The sequence below is a fragment of the Podarcis raffonei genome, chromosome 9, assembly GCF_027172205.1.
Source record: "Podarcis raffonei isolate rPodRaf1 chromosome 9, rPodRaf1.pri, whole genome shotgun sequence".
NCBI lineage: Eukaryota > Metazoa > Chordata > Lepidosauria > Squamata > Lacertidae > Podarcis > Podarcis raffonei.
This window is the reverse complement of record NC_070610.1, coordinates 30,090,701-30,116,012: the sequence shown is the minus strand read 5'-3', so window position 1 is coordinate 30,116,012 and position 25,312 is coordinate 30,090,701. Positions and strand designations below refer to the sequence as shown.

At 42.1% G+C, this 25,312-nt stretch overlaps 1 long non-coding RNA gene across 1 annotated transcript in view; it reads right to left on the bottom strand.

Annotated features, from left to right (window-relative positions):
• Positions 1-19,221: 19,221 nt before the first annotated feature.
• Positions 19,222-25,312, bottom strand: part of LOC128420815 (uncharacterized) — a 51,548-nt gene continuing 45,457 nt past the window's right edge. Inside the window, exon 3 of the long non-coding RNA XR_008332134.1 lies at positions 19,222-19,316. This is a non-coding gene — a long non-coding RNA (uncharacterized LOC128420815). The remainder of the gene's footprint in view (positions 19,317-25,312) is intronic.

Sequence of the window (25,312 nt, the reverse complement as noted above, 5' to 3'; positions counted from 1 at the left end):
GCCGGAGGGCTGAGGTTGAGGAAGCCTGAACTATAGTTTGTTAAGATCACTGAAAATTGTATGTCTTGAGGGAAAACTACAGTTCCCATTATTTCTTGTGGGGAGTCATATGTGTTGAATATGCTTTGAATGTACAGTGTGGACCTGCCCCAGCTTGCATTAGCTGTCTGTGTAGGTGCACATGCCTCTACCTAACGAAAAACCAAAACCAAACCACAGTGACCTTTCAAGCACTGCCCTCTTCCCAGGTAGTTTCAATTAGTTACAGGGATGTTTGCCACAAAGCAGTGTGAGAAACAACAAGGGTGCAATTCACATGATGTAAGAACTTCCCACATTTTATTAAAAAAAAGAGATAGTGTTGTATTTTATACACCACGCCCCACCTGCCCGAGAGACAAATGCATGTGTGAAAAAGAACACTCCAGTAATGTTTTGAAAAACAAAAGGGACACCAGCAAGGATTGCCCTTTACAGTTTCTGTAACCTGCACTAGGGCTGGAGCTAGACACATCAAAGAAGCGTTTCAGTTAAACGTGTTGTAAACTTTGCATGAAAAACCAGGTGGGCAAAAACAGAACTCCACAGCACCATCTGGTAGCACAGTGCTATAATGTACAGTGGTACCTCGGGTTAAGAACTTAATTCGTTCTGGAGGTCCGTTCTTAACCTGAAACTGTTCTTAACCTGAAGCACCACTTTAGCTAATGGGGCCTCCTGCTGCTGCCGTGCCACCGGATTACGATTTCTGTTCTCATCCTGAAGCAAAGTTCTTAACCTGAGGTAATATTTCTGGGTTAGCGGAGTCTGTAACTTGAAGTGTATGTAACCTGAAGTGTATGTAACCCAAGATACCACTGTATATATAACGCACATAAAGCGCTTTTTCTTTGCCAGTGTTGCTGAGTCCTCGGTCTGGGGAGAAATAGTGATTCAATCAAACAATTGGCACTTTTTGAACTTGCCATCTTTTTCTATCCCCCTTCACTACAGCTAGCAAGGAAGAAGTGAGATAATTCCTTTGCCAGAAACTTGAATCCAGAAACTGTGAAAGCACAGAACACAGCTCTGAAAACACGTGAATATGTTGTCTCTACTCTGCATATTAAGGAACAGAGTATAAGGAAGCCAGTTCAAAAGGGCGAAATGCCTTCCTCACAAGCAGCTGTGAAAGGAAGAATTCAAAAGAAATAAGCATGGAAAAAGTGTGGAATGCAGCTAGGTCCCAAACACTGTAGAGCATTTGGAAAATAATGTTTGAACTGTGGGAAGCATAATAATTTCAAAAGGTGTAGCTAAACCAGAGCAAGAAAGAGAAATCAGGTGCAGACTGTTGAAGATACTTTAGATGATACTGTATTTTTCCGTGTATAATACGCCCCCTATTTTGGGGGACTCAAATTTAAGAAAATGGGGGGAGATGGCCCAGAGTTGTTGAGCTTTTTTGGGTGGCAAATGCAGAAAATCACTAACCCGAATGACATACACTGACAATCCTTTGCTTTGCCAAAGACAACATGCATCTGCCCGCTCACCAACAGCAGAGGGCAACTGCACGCTCAATTCCCGTAGTGACAGCCAATCCACAGCAACCATTGCCGCAGCAACCAATCACCCGCCCAATTACTGCAGCAGCAGCCAATCCAAACCAGCACTTGATGCAGCCACCAATCACCCACAAAATCGCCACTGACAAGCTCCTGCTTGTGACTGCAACCAATCACCCGTCCCCCCATGCACTATCCGTGTATAAGACGACCCCCATTTGTAAACATTATTTTAGAGTAAAAAAAAACTCATTTTATACACGGAAAAGTATGGTAAGTTGTATGTTGATGGTAGTAGAAGTAATAAAGACTAGTGAAAAGGACTGGAGTCTCTCTGTGCAGGTGAATGAGACATCTATCCTATTTAAATGGGAACAGAACTCATCTGAAAAAGATTCTCCCAGTCTGTCAATAAGGCCAAAACAGAGAACAGCAGCCTGTTGTTCCTTATTGTACCCAAGAATATGACACTCATCTTGGGTTGCAACCTGTGAAAAACTAAATCTGGTAAAACACATCTTTGCATTGCAGGGCCATACTGTCCAAGGGTAAGGGCCACTCGTAGCAGAATACCAGGACTTGTTTGTTGGATTAGCCTGCTTTACCAGGTGAAGACTCCATCCAGATTAATAATACAGTGCCTCCCGTTATTCAGCGATGCAGGAAAGTGCCATTTGCTCTCCTACAAACTGAGCTAGACAGGATGGAGGACTTAGAAGTAATTAAGAAAACAGGTGAACCAGCTACTGGGTGAGTTCATTGGTACTTGGGGAGAAACATAATGGTCAGTTGTGCATATGCCTAGATCCAAGAGATCTCAACAAGGGAATTTTAAAAAAAGAACACTTCAAATTACCAGCCAGAGAGGAGATAATGGCACAGTTTGAAAGTGCCTTTCTGCTGGTGCCTTGTTAGAAATAACAAAAAGGTAGGTGGGATATTGTCAGAAGTTCCTGCCTCTGGCTTGCCAGATTTAGGCTGTAGTCCTATATACCCAATTTCCTGGAAGGAAGCCCCATTTACTTTTGAGTAAATTTACTTTTGGGATTTACTTTTGAGTAGGATTGTGCTGTTAAACACCCAGTTTAGCAGTCATTTGTGATTATTGAATAATGTCACCTTTTTTTCTGGAGATGGGTGGTGGCGGCGCTGCTGCCAATACATCTCCTTGCCAAGGGCACAAGGGAGCCTAGGTACACCTCTGCATTAAGTACTCCATTTTGACATTATAGAGGTTTGCACCTATCATTTGGTATTGCATCTGCTCCCAAAATCTATCATAAAACCATACATATGCTCTATGTGCACATCACTGAGCTAGATATCTCAATTACTTTATACTTCATAATACCTTACTTTATAATTAAGGGAGAGCAATAATCAGTGGCTTTGCCAAATCCTGATTTCAGAAGATTCCTCAACACCTAATTGAGTGCTGCGGTCTTACTAAGTCCTTACCAGTCCTTCACTGATGCTGAAACGAGATATGCACAGATTGAGAAAGAGTTACTTAGTATATTAGTTGCTTGTGAAAGATTTACTCAATATATTTATGGCAACACAGTGGCTGTGGAAACTGATCATAGGCCTCTCAGAACTTTATTCCACGAACCACTGAATGACTGTACATTACAGATCAAATGAACGACGCTCAAACTGCAGAAGTATCATCTGTAGGTGACTTAAACACAACAGGGAAATGTTTGTTCACTGCAGATGTTGCTTCCCCCACTACAGTAGTGGAAAAGATTTCAGAGACATATTTATGTGGATATGCTTGTTGCTTCCCTTCCTGTGGCAAATGAAAATGGCAAATGAGAAACTACAACAGATCAAAGATGAATGTGATAAAGATCTATGCAAATCCTGAATGAAGTAGTAATTAGAGGCTGGCATGAGACTAAGGGCATATGTGATGTAAGTTTCAGAGATTACTAGAATTTCAGACATGAACTCACAGCGATAGATGGCATCATCTTCAAAGGAAGCAAAGTGGTGACACCTCCTAGCTCTTATAAACAAATACTACATAAAATCTACGAGGATCATCTTGCCATTGAGAAATGGGGGGGAAATGCACGAAATGTGATATATTGGCCTAAAATTAATCAGGATATGATAGCTAAGGTAGAAGGTTGTTTCACCTGCTTAAAATACAAGTCACATCAACAATCAGAGCCATTGAATCCAGTTCTGGCCCTACCAGAAGAAAAAAACTGACTTATTCACATGGCATTCCAAGAACTACTTAATAGTTACAGATTATTATTCTCTCTTTCCAGAAATACACACAATTCAATGTACCAGCAGTAGAGCAGTGATTGCCAGCCTGAAATGGGATATTCAACAGACATCGTATTCCAGATGAAGTGTTCAGTGATAATGTTCCACCGTTCTCATGTGCAGAATTCAGGCTGCTTGCCAAAGACTGGGATTTTCAACACACACGATCAAGCCCTAACTTTCCTCAGTTGAATGGGCTTATAGAAAGGTCTGTCCAGAAGGTTAAAAATCTGACGAAGAAAGCTTTCGACAGTGGAAGTGATTGATACAATTCTCTGCTGATTTACAGGAGCACCCCACTGGAGAATGGTTGATCTCCTGCACAACTTTGAACGGGGAGGGGTATCAGAGCTAAATTGCCTATATCTGAAGATTTACTACAGCCTAACACCACTGAAAGTCCTAAAAGAGTAAAAGAAATTCAAAAGATGAAACAAAAATATTATTTTGACCAGAAGGCCCCACACTTCTAAAACTTAAGCCAGGATACAAGGTTTGCCTGAGAAATTATTCTACCAATCCCCGTGATGGGGTGAGCTCCTGTTGCTCAGTCCCTGCTCCTGCCAACCTAGCAGTTCGAAAGCACATCAAAGTGCAAGTAGATAAATAGGTACAGCTCTGGCGGGAAGGTAAACAGCATTTCCGTGCCCTGCTCTGGTTCGCCAGAAGCGGCTTAGCCATGCTGGCCACATGACCCGGAAGCTGTACGCCGGCTCCCTCGGCCAGTAAAGCAAGATGACCGCTGCAATCCCAGTGTCATATGCAACTGGTCCTAACGGTCAGGGGTTCCTTTACCTTTTACCCACAACATACACATTCATATATGGTCAAACTGCATGCAGGACTCAGGGAAATTCATACACCAAACTAGTTTCTGTGCAGAAATATTTGACTTGTGTGGATCAACCCTTAGAATGGTATAACTTAAAGCAATATAATTCGGCTTTACTATATTTTCTGTTGTATACTATAGTTTATACTATAGTATGGTCTATACTGAAGTCTATATTATAATCTCAATGTCTGTTAAGAGTGCATTCACACAATGCCCTTGTCAATAAGTGCTGGAAACTTAAGAACTCTATAGAGCTGCTCAAGGTTGGCACTTGCCTTTTCACACTTTCATTGTGCTTTCATGGGAACACTGCTACAGCAACATGGTCATAACAAAAAGAGGAGAATGTTGGAGCGAGAGTCTCCACACTTCTGTGCAGATGAACATCTGACGCAGAAGGAGAAGCATCAGATTGCAATATTAGTGCAAAAGCACGGCACCCTCTGTCTGCAACAGACGTGCAGCTGTCACAGAATGTCATACGATGGCGGTGGAAGGAAGAGAGTTCCACGCTGTTCTGATACAAATGGGAGCAAAATGTTGCACAACCTATAGGAAAGTAGCAGAAAATATATAGGTAAGGAAAGGAAGTGAGCTGTCCTGAAAGATTAGACAGATGTTGTTGCATACCCACTTCATGCTCTATGCCCTTCTGAGTCTGGCACAGAATGATTTCAGGAAAGTTCTGCAGTCAGAAACTGGGAGAGGTAGTTGCTGGCTAATGGTGACACTCAATGATTTATGCTATGTGTGTATGGCACAGAACATCATTGCTTCCTCTAGCAGCCAGCCAGCGGAGTTATTTCAGACAGTCCAGAGGTTACTGACTCCCCATGTGCAGCCCTCAAAGAGCTGCTCTGAACAACTGGCTGAGCTCAGAGATCTGCACTAGTTGCCGATGTACTACAGTGGTCCCTCAGGTTACATACGCTTCAGGTTACAGACTCCGCTAACCCAGAAATAGTACCTCGGGTTAAGAACCTTGCTTCAGGATGAGAACAGAAATTGTGCTCCGGCGGCATGGCAGCAGCGGGAGGCCCCATTAGCTAAATTGGTGCTTCAGGTTAAGAACAGTTTCAGGTTAAGAACGGACCTCCGGAACGAATTAAGTACTTAACCCGAGGTACCACTGTACTGGGCTAGGTTCAAGGTCATACTTTTAGTATACAAAGCCATTAATAACTTGGGACCAGTTTACCTGCACCGCATGTGCCCACTCGACTGCTTCGATCAGCGGAATTGACACTGCTACAGGTGCCACATAATACCCGTTCCACATTTGTAAGATCTCAATCGTTTAGTGTGGTAGCACCTACATGTTGGAACCCCCTGCCTATTGGTATCAACCATTCACCTTCACTGTCTTCTTTTCGACGCCTGCTAAAAACCATTCTTGTTTAGGCAAGCCTACCAAGATGCTTAGAAATGCTGGTGTGAATTTTAATCTGTTCAATATTCAAACTGTTTGTATGTCTTAATGCATTGTATTCCACCCCCACCCTCCAATTTTATGGTTTTGTCTTTTTGTAAACCACTCTGAGGTCTTTTACAATCAAGCAGTATATAAATTTTATGAAATAAATAAATGAAATTGAAATATACACATTTATTTATTATTTGCAATATTGAGATTGCAATATACCCAAATTACTATAAATTATTGTTTCCAGTATTTTGCCAGTTACTTATTCACTAATCACAGCACATGTTTTCCCAATGACAATAAAAAAGTGGTAGTGGTGGGCATGCAAAAAAGTTAAAGAATATTGGGAAAAGATATATAATGAGATGGGGGGGAAATGTTCAAAACAACCCTCCAAAAAAACCCAGAAGCATTTCTATTAGGAATTGTTCAGACAGAGGTTACCAGGCATTGAAATAAATTATTCATGTATGCAACAACAGCGGCTCGAATTTTGCTAGCCCAAAAAATGGAAAGGGAGGGAGGTCCCTAGCAAGGAGAATTGGCAACTTAGGATGATAGAATATGCAGAGTTAGGAGGTCTAACAAGTAGAATAAGAGAGCAAGAAGAACAGGTATTTAAATAGGAGTGGGAAAATTTTGTTGAGTATATTGAAAACAATTGTGCGCAGTTGAAAACACTGGCAGTATTAAAGTAAATTGAACTCTATAACATATATTGAAGTGATGCACGATAGGAGAACAGAATTAGATGGATATATTAAAATATGCAGGAATGGTGGGTAAGTTAAATGAACCTTGGAAGGGGAAGGAGGGAAGTCAATGAATGTATGATATAATAAAAGATGTTTAATTTGAAATGTATAATTTGAAAATTTAATAAAAATTACAAATAAATAAAAAGACTTTTTTTAAAAAAAGATTGTGATAAGGTCCCGAGGTGAAAAAATTAAGGTGGTAGGTTTGATGCTAAAGTCTAGGAACAGTTCTACATGCAGAAGCAGGCAGAGCTGTGATGTCCCAATGCCTGCATGTTGGGTGGAAAGTTTAAGTTTATTAAAGGATGGGAAACATTTTGCAACTGCTAAGCCCATAGAAAAGAAAAAAAGGCCTCCACTTGAATCACAAAAGAACCAGACTGTGATTCCTTAATATAAAAAAGGGTCACAGAGCAGCTTTAAAATGTCTTCAGGGGCAAAGGTGACAAGAAGTCTCCAGCTGATGATATAAATACTTCAGGTATTTACAGAACAGTGAGCACCCTGGATATAAAAATCTATACAAATCCATAAGGAAGGACATATGGAGTGAGCATGGTGCTCTGTATGCTGAACTGTATACAGGTGAGGACTGCCATACGTCCAGGTTTTCCAGGACGTATCTGGGATTTGCCCGTCGGAAATAGCTTCCGTGGCGGAATCGCTAAAAATGTCCAGAAGTGTTCACAGAGGAAAGATGTGAAATCCAATGTTCTTCGGTCTATTTCTCTCCCCCCTCCCTATTCCCAGAGGAGCCCCCCCACCCCCGTGCTTTGGTAGTAATAAAAATTGGTAGTTATTTCAAGAAATAAATGAGACTTTCTTAACTTTTGGAGCTAGCTCTCTGAGGCGAAGCTGACCAAAGATCAAAACTGGTGAGGCAACTTTGTTTCCTAAAATGTCTCCTGTTAGCTTCTGCCTCTCTGTCAGCTCTAACCCCAAATTACCAGTCAGAAGATATCGAGTGGTATTTTACCCCTCCAGGCACACCGACATCTGTGAATGGTTAACCATGATCCCTGATAACTATTAACGTCCATTTAGGAAACCCAAGACAGTTATAACTATAGTAACCTTTTCCCTAGATAACATTTTGTTCCAACCATTCTTATTAAACCTCCATTTGTCTCCCTCCTTCCCTAGGGCTGACCAGCAGAAGATGCGGAAAGGTTATTGGTTTTTTTAAGGCTATTTGTCTTTTAAACTGGCGGGATTTCTTTGCCATTTTACCTGTATAAGAAGCCTGTAGCCGATAGCACTTTACAACTGTCCATAGCTGAAGGATTAGACAGATCCTTGCCAAACCATGGACTGTTGAGTTACATTGACACTGGCAAAGATGTGTAAGCCAGTGTCAGGGTCAAGTATTGCTGGGAACATGTTACGGCCCACACCCCTGCAAGGGGCCGACACTGTCATCCTCCAGGCAGCCTTTCTCAACCTGTGGGTCCCCAGATGTTGTTGGACTACAACTCCCATCACCCTCAGCTGGCAAGGCCAGAGCTTAGGGATGATGGGAGTTGTAGTCCAACAACATCTGGGGACCCACAGGTTGAGAACCGCTGCTCCAGAGCCTTCTTGCCCAGCTGGTGCCTGCATTCACCTGCCCTCCCTAAGCATGCAAATCATTGAGGGGTCAGGAGATAGAGCAAGATATTCCACTTGCCTGCTTTCCCTCTGGGGGCTTGTGTGGTTTGGGTCCAGAGGAAGGGAGTATGTGAAAGGTCAGTGGAAGCAAACAAGAGGTGGACCCAATAAGGGAGGCGGCCAACTAAAGGCATCTTCCCCAAGGGCTCTCCCAAAATCTGGAGTCAGCATTGCCCAAACCCACCAAGATCAATAAGGAAGTATCATCTTCTCACTGTGACGTGACCAAAAAGTAGCTGTTAAGCCCTTTCAAATATTTCCGAACCATTATAGCCCACATGTCAGCCAGTTACCTCCCAGTGTCTCACAACTGTGATATTCCAATGGAGCTATTGCAGATTGGATTTCCCTTTTAGTTTTGAAGTTAATTATTAATTCTGTCATTGTTGAGAACATTAAGACTTAGAATATCATTTGCTATGTTTTCATAAAATTGGGGCTTTAAGCGCTAAGGTGAGCATCTTGTTTTTATTCATTTATTTCGTAAAAATTTATACACTGCTTGATTGTAAAACAAACAAACAAACAAACCTCAAAGTGGGTTACAAAAAAGCTAAGCAGTTAAATCAATGAAATTTACAATACTTTGAAACATACAAATAGAATACTAAAACAGATTAGAATTCACACCAGCATTTCTTAGCATCTGGGTAGGCTTGCCTAAACAATAAAGTTTTTAGCAGATGCTGAAAAGAATACACTGAAGGCACCTGATTGATATCATTAGGCAGGGAGTTCCAAAGGTGCTACCACACTGAATGACTTAGTTATTGCAAATGTGGAACTGGCATTATGTGGCACCTGTAGTGGTGCCAATTCTATGGATTGAAGGCAAGCAGGCACATACCAGTATGGTGTAATGTGATCTCATAGGTAAACTGGCCCCAAGTTATTACCGTATTTTTCGCTCCATAAGACGCACTTTTTTCCTCTTAAAAACTAAGGGGAAATGTCTGTGCATGTTATGCAGCAAATGTGTGGTCCCTGGAGCTAAATTGCCGGAGTGCGGCACGCTCCTGAGCCGCTCTTTGGGGCTGGCGGGGGAAACCCGGGCTTCCCCCTCCAGCCCTGCGAGCAGCGGGCCGGCTGCATGCAGATGCCCTGCACTCCCGAGCAGCTCTGGGGTAGCCAGCGAAGCCTCCGCAGGGCAGCGGGATGCAGGCTCCCCGCTGCCCTGCGGAGGCTTTGGGGGCTACCCCAGAAGCCAGAACAGCTAGAGGGAGTGCTGTGCAGTAACTAATATTACAGAGAGAGAGAGAGAGAGCAATACAGTAACTAATATTTAATTAAGATACATTAAAAAATACAGTAACTAATATTACACACACACACACAGAGAGAGAGAGAGAGAGAGAGAGAGAGCGCAAGATCTAGGACCTAGCCCAGTAGCAGATCAGCAACCAGTGCAGAACTCTGAGCACTGATTATATGCTGACAAGGCCTCACTCCTGTCAGCAACTGTGCAGCAGCATTCTGCATTAACTGCAGCCTTTGCACAAGGAAAATTCCCACATAAATCAAATCGCAGTAATCCAGTCCTGGAGTAAACAACACATGAACTATTGCAACAAGGCTTTCTGGTTCCTGGAATGGCTGTAGCTATCAAAGCAATTGCAGTTGATAAAAGGCACCCCCAGCCCCTGAGGCTACCTGAGCCTTCCATGTCAGAGCTGGATCCAACGCCCTAGGCTCTGTGGTTTAGACCACAGTGCCACCCACGTCCCATTAAAGGTAGAATTAGAACCAATGAAATACAGTGTCCACATTCCCCATGGGCATAACATAATCAGTGGTATCAAAGCCAACGAGAGATCATGAAGCAGGGGGCAAACTTGCACTCCCTCTCCCTCACTCTTTGTGGAGGTCATCCACCAGAGAGACTGTTATGTACTGAGTTGAATAGGATCCAAACTGCAGCAGTCTGATTGGTCCTAAAACAATAGGATCCAAAAGGCAGCAGTCTGATTGGTCCTAGAACAATAGGATTCAGAATGCAGCAGTCTGATTGGTCCTAGAACAATGCAGCAGTATGATTGGTTGGCAGGAACCACCCAATCATGCTCCAGATAGAAGTGAATCCACAACCTGATTGGCTTACAGTAGAATTCCGGAATTAGCCAATCATGTGCAGCCGATTGTGTAAATAATGTATATAAAGCAGGTACTTTGAGGGGACATTCATTCATTCCTCCTCACCACTATGAGCTGAATAAAGAGCATGAAATCACTTTGCGACTCTGAGTATATTTCAGAGACCGAGGCTGGCTCAGTTCCGTGGCCAGGCCTGAACCCAGATTGGAATGGATCTATAATCTGTGTCCTCCAAGAATGCTTTCAGCTGCCCTACCATGGCCCTTTCCATCACTTTCCCCCTCAAAAGGGGGCATTGGCAACTGGTTGGTAGCTGTTCCAATCAAAAGGGTCCAGAGCTGGTTTCTTTCAGAGTGGTCGTACCAGTGCCTCTTTCAGTGCAGCAGGAACCACCTAGTTTCCCAGTGAAGTGTTAACCAAACTCTGGACTCAACCAGTCAGCCCTCCTCTGCTAGGTCTGATAAGCCAGGAGGGATGGGGTCAAGGGAGCATGTCACCATCACCTCGTCCACATCAGCTGATTGCATAAGGTGAAACTGACCCCACAAAATATCCTTAGTAGCAGCACTGGGTACTTAGTTGGAGTTGCAACAAGTTCAGGATTACTCTGAAATCAGGCAAACTTAACTTCAAAGTGTGTAGCCTGTTGGTCACATCTGGTCTTTGAGGGCTCCAGAGGTCCCTCCTCCACACTGGAAGTCAGTAACCTCTAGACCATCTGCATACCCTTCAACATTTCTCCAATGAAAATAGGGCTACTACAGGATGCAATGCAAACTGAGCCCTTTTTGCAGCCTACACTGCCAAATAGTAGGCATGATTTTATGTTCTTACAAGTGTCCAATCTGCTTCAGAGTGATACTTGTGCCAGTGGCACTCCAGTCTTTGTCTGATCTAGGAGCTGCTCAGGCTCCAAAACTTTGGAGAAGGATGGTAAGGTGTGACCGTGTCAACTGCCTGTTTTATCTCGCCATTCCATAGCAAGAACTTGGCTTTTGACAGGATCACCAGTTTCTCCACTGGGAAAAAAACCCCCTCAAAGAGCTACAGTTCCCAGAGTTCCCTGTGAAGAGGAATTAACTGTTAAAAAACTCTGGAAACAAGTTTCATGAGGGGAATAGAAGTCTCCTAACAACTCCCAGCACCATTAACAAAGTACAGTTCCCAATATACTTTGCAGGAAGCCGTGACAGTTCAAAGTGGTATCATAGTACTTTAAATGTACAGGGTGAATGTGGTCTTAGTTTTGCTTGGGTAGCAAGTCTTAGCTGCTATGAAGAGCTGCTGCTCTGTAATTCATAAATAAATAGAACTATAGAAGTTCCTCTGATTCCTGCCGCTTTCTGGTATTAAGGTACACCTGCTACAGTGTTTCCTCACAGAGTATGTTCTCTTTCCAAACCCACAGGATGCTATAAAACCAAACTCATTTCTTTATTTCTTTTTTATATACTCATTTCTCTTGTGAGATCCCCTGAGCCTGCAGGCTGAGGTGAAGAACAGGCCAAGACAGACAACCTGACAAGAGCAAAATCATCACTATTTTACGATCAACAATAATTGAACGCCTTGAGGGGATCTTTGTAGTCTGCAAAGATTGCTTTGACTTTGGACTGCCTGCCAAGATAACCAAAATAAACAGGAGCTCTTAGCACAGTGTTTACCAGTCAAGTTTTCACCTTTTGCACATATTCTGTTCCAAGGATCTAACATTCACCAGACTGGAAAAAGAAAAGTCAACACATCCCATCTCATTGAAGTGCCCGTGGGGAAATTTACAAAAGCATTTTTGTATATCTAGCAGAAGCCCAGTTAGAAGTCTCTAGGAGATGACAGCAGCTAAAATCTGGATGAGATAAATCTCACTGAACTTAAAGTGCAATCCTATTTATGTTTACTCAAAAGCCAGTCCCAATGTATTCAACAGGGATTATGTGCATAAAAGCATTTATGCTCTGTACAGGGCCACAGCCAGAGTGGTTCATAACAGACAAATATATTGGATCATAAATTATTTTAAATTGCAGGAGAGGCATTGATTCATATGTTTTAAAAATATAGCTGCAGTACAAAGATTAAGAAGGCTAATAGCAGAGAGTATTTGGATGCCAAAGAAAGGGATGTGTCATGCATTAGGTCAAGGAACCCGCTGCAGGCCAGGAGAATGTAAGAGAAAAAAGAAAAGAATTTTTTTTCTAATTATTTTTAAATTTAATCTACGGATAGGATTCAAGGAGGCACTTTGCATGCCCTTCAGGACATCTGAGGTCCCACTCTTTGAGCATATAGCCTCCATTTTCCCTCAGAAAGTTACTTCCAAAACTTAAGAAATCCACAGAAGGGCAAATGGGAAATCAAGCCAATCCCTGCCATTGCTGTTTGTTGTGATTCAGCTTTAAAGAGCGGTTTTTTTGCAAGAAAAGCTCTGGGGCAAATTAAAAAAAGAGTGCTTGAAGACGGAGCTTTAAAACGCAGACTTGTGCCTGGAAAGAGCAGGCAAAAGTTAAGTGTGGATAAGTCCTTAGCTTTGGACATAAAAACATCAGTATCAACACTGCCTCTACAGCTAGTAATGAAAACAACAGTATGATGACCTTAACAAAGAGTAATAAATTAACAGGTTGTGCTATCAGTAATTAAGAAGTAACTAGAGCCAGTCTTTTAAACTTGATTCTCAAGTTCCAAGAAAGGTGATTATATCACACTTACCAGTGGTGTAGCGTGGGTTGTCAGCACCTGGGGCAAGGCAAGTAATTTGCGCCCCCTAACCCGTGGATTTTAGCAGGGGGCAGAGAGCTGCAAGTGCGAGCGCGAGCGTGCCCCCCAGATGTTGCGCCTGGTGTGGCCGGCCCCCCCTGCACCCCCCACGCTACGCCACTGACCCTTACTGTGGGTCCCAGAAATCTTCTTTCAACCTGTTTACCAATCAGGGTTTCTTTTCTTCCTGGTCATAACCTAGTTCCCATAGATTGGGAAGAGACTGCACACCTTGATTGCAGATGTGTTGTTTTCTAAAGGCAAGCCGAGAAAGTATTATCAATACCCAGATTCACACATTGAGAAATATCAGCAGGAAACATTTCACAGCAGCTGGCAGGTATTCAAACCACACACATTCCTTTTAGGACTATTATCCCCTGCTTCCAAAGACCAAAACAAACAAACAAACAAATGGAGTATTTGGGAACATCAAATTTGGAAGAAATATTGAAATACTGCCCCTCAATGAGACCAAACATAGATTCACAAAATGTACCATACGTACCCCTGTGTCCCCCCCCCCCAGAAAAAAGCACTGGTTGTGGGCACAAAATAACAATTTATATTTTTGTAATAATGTAAAGTTTCAGTGAGCCTATTGAGAAAACCCATAAAAATGCAACTTTGCCAAAAGGAATTATTGTGAAAATGAGAAATATTGGGAGGGGGAGCACCAGATTTTGTCCATAGCTTAGCTCCTGGCAGTACAGCAGCAGCTGGACCAGGGGAGAAGCCGGACAGCCACAATTTTCTCCCTGTGCACCAACACATAGTGTGTTTATCATTAAACCATAGTTAAGCTTATGGTTTAGAGTACTCATTCAAAAATTATGGTGACAGTTCTTCAAAACAAACATAGCCTGAGTTTACATTCCATTTGAACATGGTTTGAAAATAGCTTTCTGTTAATACTACGCAGAATAACAAATGGTCCTGCTGTGTCGCAGAAATTCCTAATCTTGCACGTTGGGTAAGGTGGGCCAGAAGCATTTATTGACCAGAAGCAATTATCTGTCTATCCCCCTAAAAATATGGCCCAATCATTTCATCTAGTGACAGTTCAGTATTGCTAATTATCCCTTTGCTGACAGGAATTCAGATAAACTGGAAGGCAAATTAAAACAGGCACACTGTCAGGATGAGTCACCTCTTTTGGAAAGAGAAATTAGTTTTGTCTTGTCACAAGCTATCAGGAACACCTAGGAAGTCATTTCCCCAGCCAACTGCTTAGGATAACACCTTCAGTAATTTGAAAAGCAGTATTTTTTTGCCACACAGGCTTCCAGATGGAGGTGTTTTCAACTGTCAAGCATGCTGATTCAGCATGTACTGATAACCACTAGTGTGGACTATAAAATGGAGACTAGTACAAGGGCTGTGGTGTAGACTCATCTTCCTATGCTAGTTGGAATATGTTCTTCCTCCTCAAGATGTTCTTTTTATTTCTTGTTTAGTGCCACAGGCTGCAGTGAAGAGTGTTTTCCTGCCTGAGGCAAATGCCTATTTGTTCTCTCTCACACACCCCATTCGTTGTTCAGAAGCTGTGTGGACGGGCAGATGAATCTTACTGGTGACAGTGTGAATAGTTGTGTGCAGTGCTTTTTTTCCTGGGGGTATTCATGGGTACACAGTACACTGTGGGCACCAGGGAAGACCTCTGTGGGTACCTGCAGGCATCATGTTGGCAACACCAGTTCTGAAACATACAAAGGCCTATGTGGTTCATGAATGAGGTATTTTAACTGTGGGGAAGCTCACTCCCTCTTATTCCACCCTTCATCCTAAAGTCGCAGGGCAGGTCACTTTTAAAGGTATTTTTACCTTAAAAGCAGCTTAAAACAAATTACAGCACAAACATGGAGAGGGTCCTAAAAAGGTAATCTTGAGGGTCAAAGGGCAGGGTAAAGAGGGTAAATGACTTTGCAAACAACTGCATGGTAAAATTAAGTTGATTTCCTCTTTAATTCACTCCAAGAGTTAATGGGTAAGTCATAACATTTCAATGTTATGTAGAACTACACTTGATTCTTCACCACAGCAGTGGGAAAAGAGCTATGATTTCTCACCTGATGTGCTCTGTTTGAATGGTTGTTTGCTTTAGGTTGGGTAAAGTGTTAATGTACTTTTGTAAAAGTCTAGCTGAGTAAATTGCTAGACCCATTAGTGCAGGAATTTACCTTTCTTACACAGGCTTGCAATGGAGAGTTGCCAGTTACTGAGAACAAAAGCAGCTGCCACCACCCCAATTAAAAACCATTTATATGCATACTATTCACTTCACATTCTTTCATGCATTTATTTCAGGCCTTGGAGTGAAATAGCTCAGTTTCACAAAGGTCACTGAATTAGTCTAAAAGTCTCCAAACACTTACTGAAAGTAGTTCCCATAATTTATGAGTGAAGTGAACATGTAATAAGTTTATTTGGGGGTAGATTTCTAGTTCATCATCTTCAAGTTTCTTCACAATTTTTGGGGAAAATAAATGAAATGGTTCACATTCCACTGTGTTCATTTTTTGATGCTCCCTTAGCCTTCGTAACTATATTTTATACTTCAGCACAGCTGCTTGTAACATTCTGAATGCTGAAAAAACATTGCCAAAGATCATTTGGCTGAACTTGAACTGAATGTGATCCAAACTAGTCTGCTTCGTAAAGGGGTTGACTATGAACTGTAATTAGTTCCTTCTGGGATACGCTGAACTTGAAGTAGAACCAGTTCCTCTTAAAAATGAACATTTGAAGCTCTGATTTATTTTCTGTGCTGAGTTGCTTTATATTGTATTAAACTGCTGCTGCTGCTACTAGTAGTAGTAGTAGTTGTAGTACAACTACTACAACTACTAGTAATTGTTATTTTATTTTTATTTTTTTAAATTTTTTTATTCAAAGTTATAACAAAGCATATTTTCCAAAAACATTTCCTTATTCCCCCACTTTTCCTCCCCCCCTCCCCCCATAAAACCCAACCCCCCACCCCACCCCCCGACTTCCCTCAGTTCCAGTCTTTGGTTTCTCCAATAATGCTATTTTCTGCATATTACAGAGTTGTATAAATCCTCCAACTGTTTAGCTACTGTATTTTTTGCACCATAACACTCACTTTCCTCCTAGAAAGTAAGGGGAAATGTCTGTGCGTGTTATGGAGGGAATGCCTACGGGTGGCATGCCTATGGATTTTCCTCCTCTAAAAACTATGTTCGTGTTATGGTCGGGTGCGTGTTATAGAGCGAAAAATACGGTAATTATTATCAGTAAAAAAATTGTGAATGTTTATTCAAAACCTGCCAAGGAGTCCAGTTCGCTTTGTTGCGTCTTCAAATACTTTGTGAAAGGTTCCCATTCATCCTTAAAGTCACAGTTATCCTTATCCTGTAGCTTATATGTCAATTTTGCCAGTTCTGCATAATACATCAGTTTTTCTTGCCATGATTCTGTAGTTGGGGTTTCTTCAGTCTTCCATCCTTGTGCTACCAGAACTCTCGCGGCCGTTGTCGCATACATGAAGATGTTTTTCAATTTTTTTGGCAGGTCTTTCCCTACAATCCCCAACAAAAATGCCTCGGTTTTTTTTAACAAATGTTAAATGGAACATTTTCTTCAATTCATTGTATATCATTTCCCAAAATTTTTTAATTACTTTACAATCCCACCACATATGATAAAATGTTCTGTCCTTTTCCTTACACTTCCAACATATATTTGAACTAGTTTTGTACATTTTCCCTAACTGCACTGGTGTTGTGTACCATCTGTACATCATCTTCATGTAATTCTCCTTCAATAGGGAACAATCTGTAAATTTTAAGTCAGTTTTTCATAATTTAACCCAATCTTCCATCATAATGTTGTGACCTACATCTTGTGCCCATTTAATCATAACTGATTTTACCTAGTAATTGTTATTTTATTACCCGCCCTTCACCCTAGGTTCACAGGGGAGGTTACAGGGCTGGCTCATCTATGAGGCAAGGTGAGGTGAGCGCCTCAGGTGGCAGGATCCAAAGGGACAGGATATCTGGCTTTTAAGGAATGCATTGGCCACTGCTGGAGCGTGCTCCTTGGAGGCCAGATATGCCTGTTCCTCAGCAGCCCCCCTCAATACTGCCCCCACAGCAGCCTCTCTGTGAATAGCAGGCACTGCTGGTCTCCTTCCACCCCTAGGAAGCAAATGGCGGGGGCTGCCCTGGGCTCTGCGCCCATCTGGCATGATTCAGAGCAGGCCCCCCCCCCCCCGCAAAAACCCTTGATTCCCATGTCAACCATTGGGTAAGGTTGATTTGATTCCCCTCCTTGTTCCCAATACAGATCTTTATTCTCCACTTGTTCCTGATGTGGATCTTCATTCACCCCTTCTTCCCGCCGTCTTCTGGTTCACCTCAGATACCAAAATGTCTTAGGTCGTAAGTTACAACATCAAAATGCAATATTTTTTTTTTAAAGTTTAGAACAACTTACATAATTAAATTGGGTCTCAAAAACATATCCCACTTTTCCACTGGAGTCCTCCAAGCAGCAAACCATGTAGATAAGACACACCAAGAACCACACGCTCACAAAACAATGCCCATCATCCCACCAAGGGAGGAAACAGCACCAGAGGTTTCATCCCACAGGGCAGTTGCTCCGTTGGCTCTGTGGGGTCAGGAAGGGGGCAGTTTACTCCTCCCCTGGGCAGAGCAAGGAGAGTCCAACTAGAGTAGACCCTAATGTTATATTTTTGTACTGATACATATATACAAAATATGCACAAATATGCACAGATGTGCACAAAACATACAAAATAAAAAACAAAGAACAAAAATATTAAAATAAAGAACAAAAAATAAAATAAATAAAAGTGTTAAAATAAAAAGAATAAAAGAAAATCAAAATAAATCAAATCAAATAAAAGTAATAAATGAAATCAAAATAAGAAAACAAAAAAATAACAATTCACTAATCCTCAACCTAATCTCCACCAACCGCCACTAACTCCTCTCTCCTCCACTCACCTCACGACTAACCCACAATGGCTGCCTGCAAGTCAGTGGCTTTTAAAGGTGAAGCAAGAGATGTCACAAAGGAGGGCAGGTCCTTGTCACCGTGGCAACTCCTCCCAGCACCTGGCCCCACCTGGCTCCTCCTGAGTGGTGATGCTCCTCTGTCAGAACTTGGAGGCACCTGCTGTTCTGCCTGCAGCTGGGCTGCATCTTCATTTCACATCCTTCTTCCTGCAGCCCCATTTCCAAAGGGAGACCATCCCCACATCCTTCAAGGCAGGCTAGGCATCTCCACAGCGCAGTATTTTGCAGCCCTATTTTGTGATATTTTGGTTGACCTTATAATAGACATATTGCCCGAATACTGTATGTATCTTTATGTATTCTCTTCTGATCTGATATCCCTTCAGAACCTAGGCATGATTTAAAACTGTTCAGGTCCCTTCAGGTCTAGGTTGTTGTTGTTTGTTTTGTAACCCTCTAATTCAGGGGTAGCCAATACTGTGCCTTCCAGATGATGTTGGATTCCCCACTCCCATCATCCCCAGCCAAGATAGCCAATGGTCCAGTCCTAAGAGTTGTAGTCCATTGTCGCCTGAAGAATGTCTTGTTGATTACCTGTGTTCCAATTTCTTTAAAACATCCTTTCAGTCCGTAAGAGAGGACTTCCTTAAGCACCTGTTGTCATCCCTGTAGTCTTTTCTTTTGTGTGTGTGAAGGAATCTGGTGCTGGTGTATTGATTTAATTTTATTTCTTATTTTTTAAATGCATTCTGTGTTCTCATTTTGTATTTTTATGTTGTGAATCGCCCCGTGATCTTCAGATGAAGGGGGGCATACAAATTTAATTAATAATAATAGTAATAATAATGATACACAGCAGCAATCCACTCACAAAATTGAAATGCAGCTTGCTTCTGTTTCCCTTGGGATGTGTGGAAGAGACTTTGGGAACTTAAAAAAAGTTTTTGACATTACTTTTGTGGCAACCTGGGAAAGAAGCATAGACAGAGCGCAGCTCTGCAATCCACACTGAAATGGTTTCGCAAATTGCACAGAGGAAGAGCACTTTACTTGCAGAATTAAGGTAGGTGTAAATTGCTGTATTTCAAAAAGGGAAAAGAAGAAGAAACATAGGTATACAACAGATCACTATATTATACTCAAATAGTTTTAAAAAAACAAGACTGGTAATGCTATTTTCATCCTATCCTTCCTTCTCACTGTAATTCTCCCTTGTGAATTACAGAAAGACCTGTCTACTTTGCTCATATCTTTGTAAGTTTGAAGCTTCTTTTTATTACATCTGTGGTAGAGCTTTTCAAAATGTGGTTTTGTAATCCCTATTGTGTCCCGGGTCAGGCAAGTTAAAGGGCACTCGGATATATCTCAGGAGATTGTCCACATTGTACATTTCTTGACCAGTTGCTTACACAATCCAAGCTACAAGTCGTTTTGCAAATTGTCTGGAGCACTTGTCCTTTGCTCCAGAAGAAAGGTTCCTTTCCTAATGCAACACAGAGGAAATAATGCCAAAATAATGCCTCTTGCTAAATGTTATATATCCATCCATTTCTGTCCTGGCAGATGCCTTTGTAGAACACTTAAGGCCGCTCTATCTGTTAGCAGCCATTCTAAAGGAAGCACGTTTGAAATCAAATTCATTAAAATGAGAACAGGATTGATAGCTTTGAGCCTGTGGTCCATTTTATTTTGAGGGGTTTTTGTGTGTGGAGGTGGTGCTAATGGTACACTGAATGTGTGCAATTCTGTTTGAGGCAAGATTATATATCAGTGTGAAACAGCAAAAACAACAGCTATCTAATATGCTTAAAACTTTTCCATTACCATTTGATCCATTCCTATGTCTCCTTACCTGAAAGGAAGTATCCTTGAACTTTTTTGGGCTTACTTTTGAATAGACATATCTAGGATTTCTTCATAATTTTTAAAAGTCCTATAGCATCTAATTTGATGACAATTTAAGTATCAAGTTCCCAAATTGTTCTCAGTTATTCCATGGTGCTTCTACATTCATTGGCATGCTGGAAGGTGGGAGTATACTTACTGAAAAATTGAGTTGTTTGCTGCAACTGAAAATTGCATTGCAAAAGAATTTGGGAAGAATACAAGGGTGCTGGTTGTACTTTTCATGGGTTATCATCCTAGATAGACTATTCGATAGTTCCTCTTCCACTGAAATGTTTATTTTTATGCAAAATATTTGTGTGTCATCTTTCCTACAAAAATATGTTTGAGTTACTATACGTTGTTGTTGTTGTTGTTTAGTCGTTTAGTCGTGTCCGACTCTTCATGACCCCATGGACCAGAGCACGCCAGGCACCTCTGTCCTCCACTACCTCCCACAGTTTGGTCAAACTCATGCTGGTAACCTCGAAAACACTATCCAACCATCTCGTCCTCTGTCGCCCCCTTCTCCTTGTGCCCTCCATCTTTCCCAGCATCAGTGTCTTCTCCAGGGAGTCTTCTCTTCTCATGAGGTGGCCAAAGTACTGGAGCCTCAGCTTCACGATCTGTCCTTCCAGTGAGCACTCAGGGCTGATTTCCTTAAGACTGGATGCGTTTGATCTTCTTGCAGTCCATGGGACTCTCAAGAGTCTTCTCCAGCACCATAATACAAAAGCATCAATTCTTCGGCGATCAGCCTTCTTTATGATCCAGCTCTCACTTCCATACATCACTACTGGGAAAACCATGGCTTTAACTATACGGACCTTTGTTGTCAAGGTGACGTCTCTACTTCTCAAGATGCTATCTAGGCCTGTCATTGCCCTTCTCCCAAGAAGCAGGCGTCTTTTAATTTCGTGGCTGCTGTCAGTTAGTATATAAAAATCAGCAATAAAAGCTTTCCTAGAGGATTTTAAATTATTTATTACTTCTGTCTTTTCCCCCAGGAGGAGAGGCTCATAGGCATAAACAAGAATCTGTTTATAATACAGATTGCCTTGCTGGGTGCAATCCATATTCTCTCGGTCATAAAGCCAGCTGCATTCCACTGAAGGCAACTGCTTAAAATGCTATTAATAATAATTAGGTATGTTCTCTCACCACTTGGGGGCAGCAGACAACACCAAATATAAAGTTTCACCATCAGATATACTTCCTGTAAATTGCCTACGATGCTCAAAACTGTATGTTTCCTTTTTACAAAAAGAAAGGCAAATTAACCTCTCTTTGTATTTGCAGGACTTTTCTTTTTTTATTATGCATTAAATATCTGTGTTCAACAGGGGAAAGTTTGTTAGACTGCACACATTTCATACAAATAGTTATACTAAATGTGTGCGTGTGCGTGCACACACAGAGGTGAGTGCATAATAGTACTGATATACAGTGGTACCTCAGGTTACATACGCTTCAGGTTACATACGCTTCAGGTTACAGACTCCGCTAACCCAGAGATAGTGCTTCAGGTTAAGAACTTTGCTTCAAGTTGAGAACAGAAATTGTGCTCCGGCGGCACGGCAGCAGCAGGAGGCCCCATTAGCTAAAGTGGTGCTTCAGGTTAAGAGCAGTTTCAGGTTAAGAACGGACCTCCGGAACGAATTAAGTACTTAACCTGAGGTACCACTGTACTAAATGTTTGTTGCTTTTTAACCAATTAATTAATCAGCTAAACAATGCTGTATTGGAATGCAGATTATATTTAATTAAATGCAGGTGGCGCTGTGGTGTAAACCACTGAGCCTCTTGGGCTTCTGATCAGAAGGTTGACAGTTCGAATCCATGCAATGGGATGAGCTCCCATTGCTCTGTCCCAGCTTCTCCCAGCCTAGCAGTTCAAAAGCATACCAGCGTGAGTAGCTAAATAGGTACCACTGTGGCAGGAAGGTAAATGGCGTTTCTGTGCGCTCTGGCACTCATCATGGTGTCCCATTGCGCCAGAAGCGGTTCAGTCATGCTGGCCACATGACCCTGAAATCTGTCTGTGGACAAATGTCAGCTCCCTCAGCCTGAAAAGCGAGATGAAAGCTGTACCCCATAGTCAGCTTTGACTGGACTTAACTGTCCAGGGGGGGGGGTTACCTTTACCTTATATTTAATTATTATGACTGCAATACTGTGCATAATTATAATTTCTCAGTAGTACAATCTTATTTGTGTTTATCCAGAAGTCTTATTGACTTCTGAGCGGGACTTACTCCCAGATAAGAGTGCATTGGATCGCAGCCCTTAACCCCAGTAACTTCAATGGAATTTAAACTGAACTGAATTCAGGATCGTAACAGCTTCCACTTGATGCAACCATCTGTTATTTAGAGAATCTTCTCACAGGCCAGTCTTATCCTCTGTTGTGGGATATGCAAGTGGGAAAGAATTCTAGCTCATCATTCTTGAGCTGGCTGATACAGCATCACTTTGCATTACTGACAGCTCTGCAGTCCTGATGTGGCATCAGCACAAAGGACCTAAATGATGATCCATCTGCGGCAATGCAGCTGCAAGGATATGATATACGACACATGGTCTTAAGTCAAGGAATGGCAGTTGTGACATTAGTCAGCATCTTATCTGCAAGTGCAAGTTCTGAACATTGCAACAGTTAAAGGCTGTGGTTAAAAACAACAAAACAAAACCCAAGTACCTACATAGGAACACAGGAAACTGCATATTACCAATTCTGACTATCTAGTCCAGGATTCTAGATTCAGGTAGGTAGCCGTGTTGGTCTGACGCAGTCGAAATATATATAAAAATAAAAAATTGTCCAGTAGCACCTTAGAGACCAACTAAGTTTGTTCTTGGTATAAGCCATGGGTAGGCAAATTAAGGCCTGGGGGCTGGATCTGGCCCAATCGCCTTCTCAATCCAGCCTATGGACGGTCTGGGAATCAGGGTGTTTTTACATGAGTAGAATGTGTACTTTTATTTAAAATGCATCTCTGGGTTATTTGTGGGGCATAGGAATTTGTTCATCCCCCCCCCAAAAAAGTCCAGCCCCCACAAGGTCTGAGGGACAGTGGACCGGCCTCCTGCTGAAAAAGTTTGCTGACCCCTGGTATAAGCTTTCGTGTGCACGCACAGGTATCTGAAGAAGTGCTTATACCAAGCTTATACCAAGAACAAACTTAGTTGGTCTCTAAGGTGCTACTGGACAATTTTTTTATTTATATATATATTTAGCCCAGGATTATTAACACTGATTGGCAGCAGCCCAGGGTTTCAGGATGAAATCCTTCCTAGCCCTACCTGGAGATGCCAGAGATTGAACCTGAGGCCCTTTGCATACAAAGCGTGTGCTCTGGCACTGAGCTACAGCCTGTGCCTAAATGCTTAAAGGAACTGGTGCTGTACTTGTTGTTGTTTAGTCATTTAGTCGTGTCCGACTCTTCATGACCCCATGGACCAGAGCACGCCAGGCACTCCTGTCTTCCACTGCCTCCCGCAGTTTGGCCAAACTCATGCTGGTATCTTTAAGAACACTGTCCAACCATCTTGTCCTCTGTCATCCCCTTCTCCTTGTGCCCTCAATCTTTCCCAACATCAGGGTCTTTTCCAGGGAGTCTTCTCTTCTCATAAGGTGGCCAAAGTATTGGAGTCTCAGCTTCAGGATCTGTCCTTCCAGTGAGCACTCAGGGCTGATTTCCTTCAGAATGGATAGGTTTGATCTTCTTGCAGTCTATGGGACTCTCAAGAGTCTCCTCCAGCACCATAATTCAAAAGCATCACTTCTTCGGCGATCAGCCTTCTTTATGGTCCAGCTCTCACTTCCATACATCATTACTGGGAAAACCATAGCTTTAACTACACGGACTTTTGTTGGCAAGGTGATGTCTCTGCTTTTTAAGATGCTGTCTAGGTTTGTCATTGCTTTTGTACTGTACATCTGTAAATATATAAAATGTCCAGTAGCACCTTAGAGACCAACTAAGTTTGTTCTTGGTATGAGCATTCGTGTGCATGCACACTGTTTGTATATGTGCTATGAGTAATGCAGAAGAAGAGAAGAGTTTGGATTTGATATCCTGCCTTTCACTCCCTTTAAGGAGTCTCAAAGCGGCTGACATTCTCCTTTCCCTTCCTCCCCCACAACAAACACTCTGTGAGGTGAGTGGGGCTGAGAGACTTCAAAGAAGTGTTACTGGCCCAAGGTCACCCAGCAGCTGCATGTGGAGGAGTGGAGATGCGAACCCAGTTCTCCAGATTACGAGACTCTTAACCACTACACCAGGCCAGCCCCACTCATCCACAATCAAAGAATTGATGAGTTCATTCTTATTTTGGACTGATCTAGCATTTTACACCAGAACACCCCTACCAGGGTTACAGATGTTAACCAGCTACCGTCCCTGTTCTTAATCTAGTTAGGCTGTCCCCCTGCAGAATATAACTTGACTCTTCTGTAGAAGATTTCAGTAGAAGATTTCAAAGTTAGCATTATCGCCTGCTAATGTCTGCAAATTAAGATGCTGTAAAAAGCACAAGAGGATAGGTTAATAATATAACTGGCATTCCTCATGGGGAGTGTGTATACACCCTGCCGCTTGTACTGGGGACGTCACCCTGCTCTTTTAAAAGTCTGTAAATGCTATTGTTAGAATTTGTGCCTCACCATCAGAGTTCAGGGAGAGTAATTAATATTTTTAAATAGGGTAATTGGGACTGCATATGTTTTCCTTTATCTTTTACAACTACATGAGTGGCAGAAATTCAGAAGGGTGGATTTTTGCCAGTACGGATAGAAAAAGCCGCATTTATCAAATTTCTCCTTGTTTTATTAGTCTTTTTTGTGGATAGATGTGATTATTAAAAATTAAAAGTCGGGGGGGGGAATTCTGGCAATAAAACAAGATGATACATTTCTGCTTCTCTTAGAGGGTGGTGGAGATGGGTAGAGTTGTCAAGTTATCATTTGCACCTATCGTTTATTGTTTTGCATCAGTAGTGATACAAAAACGAAACCAGAGAAGGCACAGCAAATGAACAACAACACTTGGAAGACAGTTGCGGAAGCACAATATGGA